Below are 13,247 nucleotides of genomic sequence, written 5' to 3'. Positions count from 1 at the left end.
GTTTAACGCTGAGTGGCTTGATCGGCAACTGTGTCGGGATTTCAAAAATAGCTGGATATGAATTGGATGTTAAAAAGTCGAAAATTGTCGTGATATTTTTTTTCTATATTTCGTTTTCAAATAGAGAGTTAAAGTGACGCAGTGCTTCATTTTTAAGGAAAGAAACTCAACATCCTACAACGGCTTAGCACTGCCAGCGCCAGCTTAAAATCTGCCTCTATGCTGTTTTTCCATTTATAAAACGTCTTGCTTTTCAAAAATACAAAACACTGACTTTTTATTGTGTGGAGTAAAGTGCACGATGAATAAAATTAACCACCATGTCCTTTTCCTTGGTTTTGGAACAAATAAATATCAAGTGAGTGTACTGCGACGAATCCTTAGATCAAATTCGAAAAAAGTGCATCTCACAACAGAACAATAAGATGAAATTTGATCAATGAAAAAGTAAACAGCAAGGCTTATTATATTAGGAGGGATGCTAATTCAATTTTAAAAAGTCCAACTTCCTCGCTCTTATATGAACAAATGTCAGCCTTGGAAAATTTTTCTTTTTCATAATTAATTTCATTATACGAAAGTCAATTATTATTACGTAGGCAACGAGTTATACTGGTGGTTGAGTTAGGAAACACCATTTTAAATTTTGAATGTTTTTTTATCTATTACTTTTCTTTCATTTGAAGAGCCTTTTTTTTCAGGGAAATATTTTTGAGCTGGTTGTGATGGAATGGAGCTAAAATAAGGCATCTTTGTTATTTCATCCAAAGAGTGTTGGGATATCTTTAGGACCCACTGCTCTAAATTTGTTTAAATTTTGCTCTCTTTTGTGTTCTTCAAATAATTTTAACGAATTTGTTGAAATTTCCTTGTTTCCAAACCTTTCTGAAAAACACGGAGCAAATTCACGTTCAGAATTAACCCTCAACTCTCAAGCTGGCAGGCTTTAAAGCATGGGCGGCGTGTTCAGTGCGATCATGAATTAAGGAAAAAATTCAAGATGGTCTGGTGGGCTCAGATGTCATGAGTCATATCTGGGGCCGTTCACACCTGTTTTGGGGAGCCAGGACTCTGATCGAAAGCACCTGGCCACCTGGGCTGGCTGCCTGTGAAGATATCTGGTCGGGATCTATGATTCTGTGGGTGTCGCGAACTGTCTTGTCTCAGAGCATGGAAGGGTCAGGGGAGATGACGATGATGACTGTCTTGGAAGCTTATCAGGGGAATTGCTGCGTCAACATTATTGCAAGTTATTGTGAGAAACGCTCACAGCGTGACGGCATCATGCTGACAATGTGGGTTGAACGAAATACATAGTTGTATGTATGTTGTTATGTATAATGCAGGCCTGTAAATTGTACATTGTGGCTAGACTAAAGCGAACAAACATGACAAAATCTATCACCAAGGCTTTTTTTTTTCGCAGTATATCTGATAGATCTAGGATTGCACATGCAAATCACTAAAAGCTTTACACCAAGGGTTTTTTTTTTGCAGTATATTTGATAGATCTAGGATTGTACATGCAAATCACTAAAAACTTTACAAAAGGATTGATGTCTCAATATGATGTACATGTACTCGTGGATGTGTATTAAAAGTGTGTCCCGTTTTCTTATATTGACCAATCCAAGTGCACAATCACTGCACACTCATGCAGGCCGTAGGCCCCCTTCAATGGCTGTGCTAGCTATTGTTCAGACGATCCGCCATGATGCAGTTACTTTGTACAATAGCTTTAGCACAATGCTTTCGCCATTGAAGGGGGCCTCCATGGGGCGTGCTAGAAATGGTCTATGTAAACGTCTCAAAGTTTCAAATGTAACTTTCTATTTTTACTACAAATTTTCTCTAACTGCTTGGAATTCTTTACAAAATTGGCCATGTGAAGAGTACACTGAACTCACGGACAATGACTTTTTCTTATACAACTTCTCATTTATTAGCAGTCAATCTCTTAATTAAGTTTCCCAATCAAGCTGAAGACTTGCCAAGGAATTAAATTACTTTGGACAAACAACCCCAAGCACTCGTACCAGGAATAAAAAAAAGGCTGGGGGAAAAAAGGGATCGTTTTTTTGGTTGCACAATTTCAATCACCATTGCAAGGTAGTATTTTAGCCCATGGTGTAAGATTAAAAAAATTATGATCTAAGTATAAAATCGTTTTCATCGGAAGTGAGGTAATCAAAACATGTGTTAAACCACAACCGGGGGTGTTTTTTTGAGTTGTTGTCCGCATCGCTCTTTGTTGTGTGGGAGCTGTGAATAATTTCGGCAAGCAAACAGCCACTGTGTTCGAGCAAGTTATGAAAACATGTCAAAAATTATGCACGCATGAAGAACACTCTTTTGTCGGGTGTGGTTGAGGGTAATTTGTCAATGCACTTCGGCGCTTCTAGACCTCACCGTTGAAAAAAAAACGGCTTTTTATTTCTTCAATAGCTAATCTCTCTTACGGTTGGTTGCTTTTTTGTGGGAGCTTAATTAATATTTCCAGCCTTTGATAATACTTGGGATGTTTTCCCAACGGATAAAAAGCGTGACGCTCAAGTTTTTTTTTTCCTTTCTCATTCTATTCCAATGTTTTGGCAAAACACGGAAAAACACCTTCGTAAGTGATGGTCATGTGACTAGAACGCAGGTAGGTGTGATGGGGTAGGTTGAGTCAGAGTGCATCTTGGGAAGATTTAACTGGAAAGTGCAGTGCCACGGTAACGGTGCTCCGTGGGTGAGGTCGTCCATACTGTAATTTTTACTTTTCCAGTCTGGTGGTAGTTTTTTCTCAATCTATTTAGTGAAGTGTAAGAAATTTGGAATTAAAAGTTGAATTCACAACTGAACAAAAACAGGGATAAAAAAAAGTTTGGTCAATGGAAGTAAGCTATTTTTTCCTTTTTATCGTAAAGTTGAGTTTTCATGCACTCATTATTTGTTCAATTCCTCACCCACTTTTCAATATAAAAATTAACAAAAATAAAAGTTCATTGAACGAGCTCTTGTACTTTACTGCCCTTTATGTTCATTCAAAAAGTACAAGCTTACCCCCAAGATGGGTTCAACGTGACATTAAAAATGTTTCGGTTTGATCCGAGCAGGGCTAGACATGGTTTTGATATTCACAGTCCATCTGTCAAAATGTCACACGTTGAAAAAAATTGACAATAATCCTAAATGGTTTAGCGAAGTGCGAGGTAATGGAGGAAACGGATTTGAGCGAATGCCGACGTGAGTGACGCGTGACGTGCGACGTGTCTGTCTGTTGAACCAAACTTGTCATGGATGTTGTCGTGTTGGGTGGGGGATGTAGTAGGATTTGCTGGGCCCATGTTGGTGCTAATCCCCAAATCCTGTTAATCGCTGTCACATCTGTTAGTTGCGGTTCGTGAACATGATGTCTTTTGCCTCTGGTGTTGTTTTGATTCTTTTGTTTTTTTGCACAACGTTTACTCAACATCCAATCCTAATATTTTCATTATCATATAAAAAGTTGTCAAATGAGAAAACATTTAAGCAAATTAAAAATCTCATTCATCAACAAATCAATTTTTTGTTGACACCTCCTTAGTTGACAAGTTCATAAGTTAAAAAATCATCCTTGAGGTGACATGGTTGCCATCAAAACATAAAGTTGCAAGTTCAACCTTGTTTCAACTCACTTTAACTGGCTCGCCATGAGTTTCCTCACAAATATCATGAATAAGCATAATATAAACGGTTACTTCAAACACAATAGCCTCATAAAAAAAAGATCAATTATTGCCTACTTGCTGACAAAGCCAAAAAAACATGCAGGGGTCCATTAAGAAAATATCATAACTTGTACAAGCCCCCTCCCGCCTTCCCGAGAGAGAAAAAAAAATACAGACATTTTTTCTGGGATGAAAACATGAAACTTGCGATGGGGGGGGGGGGGGGGGGATAGCCAAGTGCCCGGGGGTACAGGTGTGCGTTCCATCCTCCCCCTTGAATACCTCACATCTCTTACGACTGGAGTGTTTATCGTGACCGTACATACTCATCGTTTAGCTTTTTCTCTTGTCCATGAATCCCAAATATTTTCTCAACTGGTTGATGTGATTTGAGTTCATGACCGACCAACTGCCCGCATTTGTCGAAACTAGGAAATATTTATTTTCGTGACACCCATGTGTAACTGAATACAGATGGATTTTTACATGCTCGGTTGAAGTATATATGTGATAACCAATGCAAATAGATAAAACTCTTTCAAATTTTGGGTTGAAAAGGGGTACATGCACAGCTACATACTTACTTTATAGCAAGCCAACATTTAAATAGACAAATCAAAAAGATAAGGTTTGTTTTTATTACCTAAATTACATGTACTTTATATATGAGGCGAGCTTTTGTGAGGGAAAAACCTGAAATCCCTTAAGATTAACCCAAGTTGATGTTTTCATCGTCTGACTAAAAAACCCCCACTTAATCGATTACACGACACGCCAAATGCCGCAGGGCAAAAACAATATCATGCACTCAACAATATGCCACACAGTAATAACACGAAACCCTCTTTTTTTGCATGTGTAAAATTTTAGGGGCCTATATTTGTATCGATCAGTGGGGCTTTTAGAGTGCTGCACATGCAACCCCGGGGGCGTTCGGTTGGCCGAAAAAGGGGTGTTTTGTACCGCCCCTCGTGGTGTGTGTTTTAATCCCCTATCATAATAGTTTGAACAATAAGGGGGACGGTTTGCGCCCCAAGGGGGGTGAAACCTTTGAACTTATCCCGCCTTGATTAGATGAAAAGGGGACGGCCCAGTACTGACCTCTTACGGCATATGGCGAGTGCGGTTAGGAACCAACGTGTAATGAGTTTTTAGAAAAATATAATGAGGCTTTAGAAATTTTAATTTCTATTCTTACAAAGGATTCTAACAAAGTAACCATGCATATAAAGCCCAAACTATGGGAGAAAATTCTTCACCAACGTTACAAGTACCAAGTAACAGGCAGCATATTTCATAGGCAAGCAAGGAATTTAGGCCTCTGCGCATGCGTACATCTTTGACTAAGGATTCTTACGTGTAGGGTTAGCCAGAGTTTCGCTACTAGCGCTTAAAGCAACTTTGCGATCATAAGCGCTGAGTTCCATGGCAGGCAGAACCATAAAATTGAGCCCTGATTTTGGTTGAAATTTGCTAAACCAAATTTTCTGCAGAGAAGTCCGTTAAATTGGGACCCATTGTGTACCAGAATTCAATTAAACATTCCCCATTCCACCAAACAAGCTATTGAATTACCCTTGAACATAACCGTCATTACGGCCCGACACCGCCATTCCAATAGACGCAACCGCTCTTAAATTACAGCCCAGAGCCTAAAACCACATCAAACAACACAAAGACAACATTCAGAGGTGTTTCTCCCACATTCTTCCTCGTTTTTTTCTTCTCTTTTTTTTTTTTGTCACCATGACTTTTCCTTCTGACGCCCTTCCAGGCAGAATCAAAAATTATTTTTCCGCGCGACAAAAGAAACCTCACACCTTTCTTGCTGCAAAAATGCACCGACTCCGGCCGAAACCGTTGCCATGGAACCAGTGCCCCTGTACCCCGCGAGGAACAAACCACCATTCTAAATGAGCCTGTACTATTGCTTTTTAAAAAGGAAGAAAATACTCAGATCCTTTTCACCGCGAAAGAAGGGGGGAAGAATCGATCTTTAAAAAGCAAAAACGGCCTGCGATTCACATCATCGCAGGTGCTCTCCACGTCACAAGCCGACACAAAACACCGCCTGCCGTCCACCAACAAAAGCTGGCCCAAAGGCCATCCACCAACCACGCAATCAAACCTCTAGTTTCTTTTATTATTTCCTTTTCTTCTTTCCCCTTTTTTTTTCTTTCCAACTTTGTTGTTGGGGCACCATCTTAGTAAAAAACCACGGTAGGTCTGGGCGGGAAAGGAAAGAGAAGGCAAAATTGCGAGAAGTGAATAGCAGGTCTTTTTTTCTTTTTTTTGAAGAAAAGGCAATTTTGTTTCAGGTTCAAGAGACATCGGTCGGGCAAAAGTCCGCGGGACCCAAGAACCATGGTCTTGTGTAGACTGCCGCCGCCTTTTGTTAGACTTGTGCTAATCCTCCCCACAGCAGTGCTGGGGTTTTCTATGCCGGTTGACTGAATAGAACCGCATTTAATCCCATACCACTGCCTCCCTTCACCACCACGGCCACAAGAACACAGCCAAGCAATATTTTCCCATCGACCTTTTTCCCCCAGAGAACTGAATTTCAAATGTTGCTCTGCTGTTACGTGTGGGCAGTGACACTGTCTTTCACTTCACTGGTAGATGGTTGTAGCATTAATTGATATATCTGTATCACTGTCAACAAAAACATTGTGGTAAGATAAAGATTACGGCAGCAGTGCACCATGTTACAAATCTCTTTTGTGAGTTGGTAAGGTTGTGAAAAGAACCGGGGGTAACTCAACGTTTCGGACAGTGTGCTCTGCCCATTGTCAGAAGACTGAAGGGAATGAAGAAGAGAGGTTATAGACCATTATCATGTTGCAGCCATTTGATTTTTTCCCATTCAGATCAATGTAACCAAAGTGAGGTTGGAAGGAAAAGTAGTCTGGTTCCTTTTTGCACAAAAACATTATCATTCAGTGCTGTTATTGGATACAGGGAACATGACTAAAATGGTGGAAGCATGATAAAGGTCTATATGGTGTGACTGGAAACAACACTGCATCCTTCGCGTGCTTCTTTGCTTCCAGTCACACCATATAACCTCCATTCTTTGTCAGAATCCCTTCAGTTTCATGACGACGGCCAAAGCATACTTTCCAAAACGTTGAGTTTCCCCCGGTTCTTCGCACAATAGAGATTTGTCATATAGTGCTACCGTAAATCTTTATCTCATTGCTACATTCACCATGCAAACCTTCAAATCTTATAAAAAAAATTATGGGTTTTGTTTCTTTCATGAGTTCCAATTTTTCATTTGTAGATGTCAAAGTTGTGCGAGAAACATTTATAACTTTCCAGGCGTTCAAAGCCTAAAATGGTCAAATACAGATGGTCCAAAACATTCCCATAATTCAAAATGGTATTAAGCCTGGTTTACTTGTACAGCGATACAGACAGGGAGATTTTCAATATCTGTCCTATTAAAAATGCACATCAATTTCGGAAAAATCGGTGGAATTTTTTACAGCACAGCAGGTTGAATTCTAGAGTGCCATCTGGTTTTCATTGGAGCACATCGGCAAAACGGCAGAACAGAGCAGGAAAAAACGGCATTTGCAATCCAAGACAATGGTATGAGTCATAACCATCCAGGTAGGTTAGGGTTACGGAGCCTCCAACATATGTCTGACAAAATGAAATCGGTCGAGTTCCTTTTGTTAAAATCCAGTTCCAATTCAACTTCTTTCATCCTGATAAACAAGTAACAATGAAGCTGTGATTATACAAGATAAAGAAACTCTCTCATATGCACTTTTCAAATTGCAATCTTAAAGTCCCCGCTGCTTCAAGGAGCTTGCTTGGACTTCACTTCTGTATTTAAAAAAAAAACACATTCACTGCACCATTTTGGACTGTACTTTGAAGTTTGAGTGATACAGCTAGTCGTCCAATTCTGTGTCAGTTAAAATGAAGTAATCCAGCGTAAAACCAGAGTCACGCACAGGTTCGAAGGAAATCTCTCCTGAGGGGCGATATCTTTCCTTAATCCGCCAGTCTGCTGTTCATTCCAATCAAGCGTCATAAAGAGAAAGCATCTCAATCCAATCCCGACACGATCCAGTAACTGTGCTAATACCTTTGCCCTGCCCTGCGCATGACATCAATGCCCTCTCCCGATCGAGCGCATCGCAATAATTCCGGAAAAGGAAATAAAAAATCCCCTCCCTATCCCCGCTTCGCTGCTCCCAAGACAACCAAGCTCAAGACTAAACAAAAAAAAAGTGATGCCGTATCCCTCTCCGACTTTCAAACAATACTTTAGCGTAACATCGGAAGGTTAAGTAATATGCCAAAAGTGCGCACAAAGTCTTGAACTTTAGACGAGACGGCGCGGAAGGATAAAAAACTATGATGAGATGGCGTGGAGACAGAGTATCGCTGCACCGAGACCGTGGAAACAGGTTCGTACAGAGGGGAAGCAAGATGTTTATTATTTCAGCGTCGTGGGGTTCAAACCGGTGCCCGTAAGGTGAGGCCGACAGATGACAGATGGGCTTCCCAAGTGCAACATTCGGACATTCTGCTTCCAGTGGGGTGTGTGACTGTCTCTTGAAAATTTGCTGCTATTTCCACCTAGAATTGTAACGGCGTTGAAGATCTCATCTAGTACTTGGGTACTGGCAGTAACAAAATATGAAGAAGGATATTCTTCGAAGTATGCAAAATAATTTGATAAAGCATCTCCCCAGCATAATAGTTCAAAGCCTCAAGAAATGTTAAACGATTGTTTATCAAAATTAAATTTGAGGGTTTGCACCAAGGAAGCTTATGGAAGGTTTCTAGAAACACGGATTCCAAGAAAAAAACCCAAACATCAATCTTACAACTCACACGAGATCAAACTTTCCACAATAATTAACACAACCGCTGGAAAAGGAATAACCACCGGCCAGCCCAAGTCATCAGCGTATATCAACCAATATTCACTCCTAAATCAAACAGCCTCAATTCCGCGCGCCTGAAACTCGAACCGTGTTTCAGAAAGGCATTAACGTTTCATCGCTGACCTAAATCACGGGGTGAGGGATGCATTTGCAACCCGCTAAATACAGTCGTAAACCATTCGCTGGAAAGACCTTTCACTCTTACGTTGGGACAAACAATTTGGCCGGAGACCCAGGTGTTCCCAAGCAAGACAGCATAAATTGCCTCGGAAAATTATTTACATCATTTGCGGAATGGGTAGGAACAGATTAATAAATTTTACTACGGATCAGTTCGATGTTTACTCATTTATTTACATAGGGAGATTTATCAGCGAATAGGAAATTCTTATTTACCCTTAAACTTCATTGGCAATTTGTTTTCTAGGTTCTCGCTATTTAGACATTCTGTAGAGTTAAGAAATGCTCACCATTGTGTTTTGAATTTAAGGAACATTTTGGCAAGGCAGCCCGATTTGTCAATTCCCCGGTTGCACATTGGAACACCATAGTTAACTGTGTCTGATTCCTGCCTCCCATCCATCCCTGTGGCCGTGAAGGCAATGATGATTTACCGGGTCCCAGTTGCGTCGTAAATTCGAGTCTTTAGTTGTTCTTAAACTGAGGGGCCGCACAAGTTCGTTTGGCTTCTGGATGAGTGTTTAGATTTGGATGGCTAGACAGATTGGATATTTAGTTGAAGGGGGGGGGGGACTGGGGGGGGGGGGGGCTAGCAGTGACCCCTTCTCACCTTGGAAGTCTAGCGCAAGGTGAGGCCCAAAGTCAAGTTGATTTACCTTTTGTGTATAGTGTCACGGTTCTCCCCGGGGATCTAACGATCAAGGAATCTCCTGAAATTCCTCGACAGAATTGGTCGCCAATGATTCAAGGAGATCGTGGGATGGGAGATGACTTCAGAAAACATGGAGTATTAAAGTTTGTGGATACTCTATCAGACAGATTGAAACTGAAGCTCTTAAAAACTGACTGACACACAACCAACTTCAAACATAGGACGAATCATGGACAGAATGACATACTTTCAAACAAGCTTTCTGCAGAATTGCATTGTAATTTTCAACCTACAGTGAGGACAATTGAACTTTGAATGGTGAACACAGGAGTGAGAATTGATATAAATATACATATTTATGTACACTGCATTGTGCTAAGCTTTTACAAAATTCTTTAACATTAATTCCTACATTTGAAGACTTCTCATCACAGAGGCAACAAGTAACAAATGATCACTTTTAAGACCGAAGTTAAAGCTGACACCAGGAAGTCTCCAAAAGTGGCAGCAATGCCATCAACGTTTTCACACCTACATGTAGAAATTCAAAGTGACTCCCAATAAAGGTCAAGACCTTTGACCTTTGAAGTCAAAGGTCAAGAGAGTAATCACCATCAGCCAACCAGGTCATGACGGTAAAATGTGTGCTTGATAGATTTGTAGGATCCAGCAAGTCAAAATGAAAAAAACTGAAGTGGGTTCAAAAATTTACATTTATATACTCAAGCAGTCTCCAGGACAGTTTTTGGAGAAGAAGCACACTTGTTTTTCATGGAATTTTGTGGATCAAATCAATTGAAAATGGCGAATACATTATTGCCCGGGGACGACCAATTTGAGTCAAGTAAATTTGACACATTTTGAGATGAAACACTCAACTGAAGAGAACCTACTTAAATTGAGGTTTGATTTCCAAGAACAAATTGATGAACATCAGCACATCTCAACTTCCAGCCAAATTGTACACAGATCAAAACTGGCATATTTTGTGACAAAACACACCGCTCTGAAACTTCTTCCCCGTGGCAGACCCATCAGATCCATAACCGAACTCAATCAGATAATTTAAAATGAGGGGGACCTACACGAAACTGTAAATGAAGCAATTTCGGACCACAAATTTTGACACAAAACACATCACCAAAATCTCAAAAAGTGTGGTTCTCTTCACCTGTGAAGAGAAGCACCTGGCATGCCACCCCGAAAAGAGAAAAAAAAAGGACATCCAAGATTTCAAGCAGACGCATCTACCTTATTGGTCTACGCACCGTGGGATACCCAATTAGTCAGCCCAGCAGCACTTTCACCTAAGGAGGGCCTACTGCCTGCAGGAGGTGCAGCCGTCTTGGTCCAATATTGGATTTGAATTTTTAATCCCCTATTTTGCAGCCATTCTCTTGACAAATGCGGCTAAGTTGCCGCGGCGGTGGAGGGCCATCTATCAACAAGATGAATCATATCCAGTCTTGGAAATATTGGCAGCGCTACCCAGGAAATGCCGAGCGTACCTCACGCACATGCACTAGCTTGAAAACAGCGCACGTGGATGATTTCTTTTTTAATAAGTTGCTGTTCTTAATGCAACAGAACTTGATCCTTTTAGCTATGTAGGTTTAGAGAGAATCAACAGATTTAAGATAGGAAAGCATCAATTTGAGGACATTTCTCACTTTTGACACAGAATAAAACAAACAATTTCCACTTTAGAATCAATTTTGATACTCAACATGTTGGAATCTGCCCCCTACAGTGCAAACATCCAATAAATAACACTGATGGTTTTTCCCACAAGCACAATTTTTTCCAAAACTCTAAAAAAAAAAATCAAGAAGAGCATAACATTCTTTAAAGGCTTGTAAGCCAGAAACAATGTCCTTCCCTGCAGGACTACCGACCAAAATGAACCTGACTGAACCCTGCCCAGCCCAGGCAATCCAATTCAAAACTGTCTTCGGGTTTCACGGTTCGTAGGGGCGCCTCTGCTAACATGCATCGCCCCTTGGTCGCCCCTCTGTGTTGACTGACAGGTACTTCCACCACACCTGGCCCAAAAGGAGGGCTGCAAAAGTGGGGAAGTGGTCCAAAGGTTCCCCTTTGGCCGACCAGGGCTGACCAGGGCTGACCCCTGAACCACAGGGGATGGGCAACTTCGGGCCCTGGCCAAACTGTTTCCTTCAAGGACCGTCCAGCAGGGTTCCATGGTTTGATGAAAAATTTAAGGAAAAAAGGGTGTTTTGGAGCTTCTGCTTGAGGGAGTAGCTCAGCAAAACTCCCAACAGAAACTTGCCCAGCATCAAAGTTTTTGCTTTGCCAAAGCAGGCTACCAGCCAAAATATCACAAGTTTTCTGTTGAGTGGAACTGGTAATTAGCTGATATTCACATGTACATATTCAGTACTGGCTGAGCAAACTCATCTACATGTACATTGTAGCTCCCTGAACCTGGGCACAGCGTACACTTTCGAAGTTGCTCAAACTACAAGTTGGAGACCACAAGTGAATCTGATTCAATGGCTAAAAACTTAAGAGCCAAGAACACATTTGATACACAAACGTAAGCCAATGCAAACCTTCAAATCCGAACACGAATATATTCTGGCCATACCCAATGCCCCTGAATAAGAAATATAGGACCATACGACATACAAAGTGCAAAGACCCAATGACATTTCCAGCAGCTACTTCAGAATAAAAACCTGACTTCCTTAAAACAAGCTTAATTGTTATAATTAATCAATTTGCGCATGTACTTGGTCAGTGACAGCACTTGCCCCTATGGGACAGTGCATGGTTTTGTTGTCACGCAGGTGCGCCGTTAATTGATTGAACTTTGAGTTCAGTCACTGTCTCATTAATGACCAGTGTAGTGTCCTACTTTGTCTACTTGAACTTATAACTCCTCTACCAATTAATAAACAATAAAGAGGAAAAACTGAGGATCCTTGTAAAGTTGGCCGACATCGAGACAGTACTGGTCAGCATTTTCCACTTGAAGTGACTCTTACAAAATTAACAGTTTTAGCAAAACTATAAGCATAAGAGTCTACAGGTTTTGCTGTAAGCAAAAGAGTATGTTTTGCAGGTGTAATCTCACATTGTTTCAATCTAGTGTTTTGATGCAAATAGCAAATAGAAAGGGTCATGAACAAATACTTACAGGGAGAAATCGAAATATCTCTACCCCCTACCCACCCGCACTCAAATTTGAAAAACTTCTCCTAGAATCAAGCCAGACAAGGCATTTATACAGGGTAACTATCTGTGAAGATACTAGTACCAACTTCCTAGCATCACATCATCATCATCACCTAGCGATTGCAACCGAGATCTCGTTCACAACGCCACGCCTAGCATAACACTCTCCCTAAATAAAACCAGTGTATCAATCTCCAGACTTCGCCCATCTGCCACTAAAAATAAAACAATTCAAAAGAAAAATAAGGGGGGGGGGCATAAACTGGAACAAAGGTCTTCCCTTATAGACCCAGACTGACCCTCACTGCAGGCCCAACAGCAGGGCAGTTCAAGAGGTGTAACATGGTGCAGATGTTAATTTCACATCTCCTGGACACCTGAGGAACCCGAACAAAACGTGGATCTTAAAAACCTCAGCATGTGGTATCTTGATGAGAACAGAATGTTCCTTAATTAAAACGATGGATGGCACTCAAAATGGAAGTAAAACTGTCCACAAGATGCTACAGTATTCTCTTTTTATTTGAAAAAAGTTGGCCTTGAAATGTATGACTGTTGAGGAAAATGCTCAACAGCCATTGTACTGATGCAGATGCATCTTAAGGACAATAGACACAC

The sequence above is a fragment of the Patiria miniata genome, unplaced genomic scaffold (genome assembly GCF_015706575.1).
Source record: "Patiria miniata isolate m_02_andy unplaced genomic scaffold, ASM1570657v1 HiC_scaffold_19, whole genome shotgun sequence".
Lineage (NCBI taxonomy): Eukaryota > Metazoa > Echinodermata > Asteroidea > Valvatida > Asterinidae > Patiria > Patiria miniata.
Note: the sequence above shows the minus strand (reverse complement) of the source record.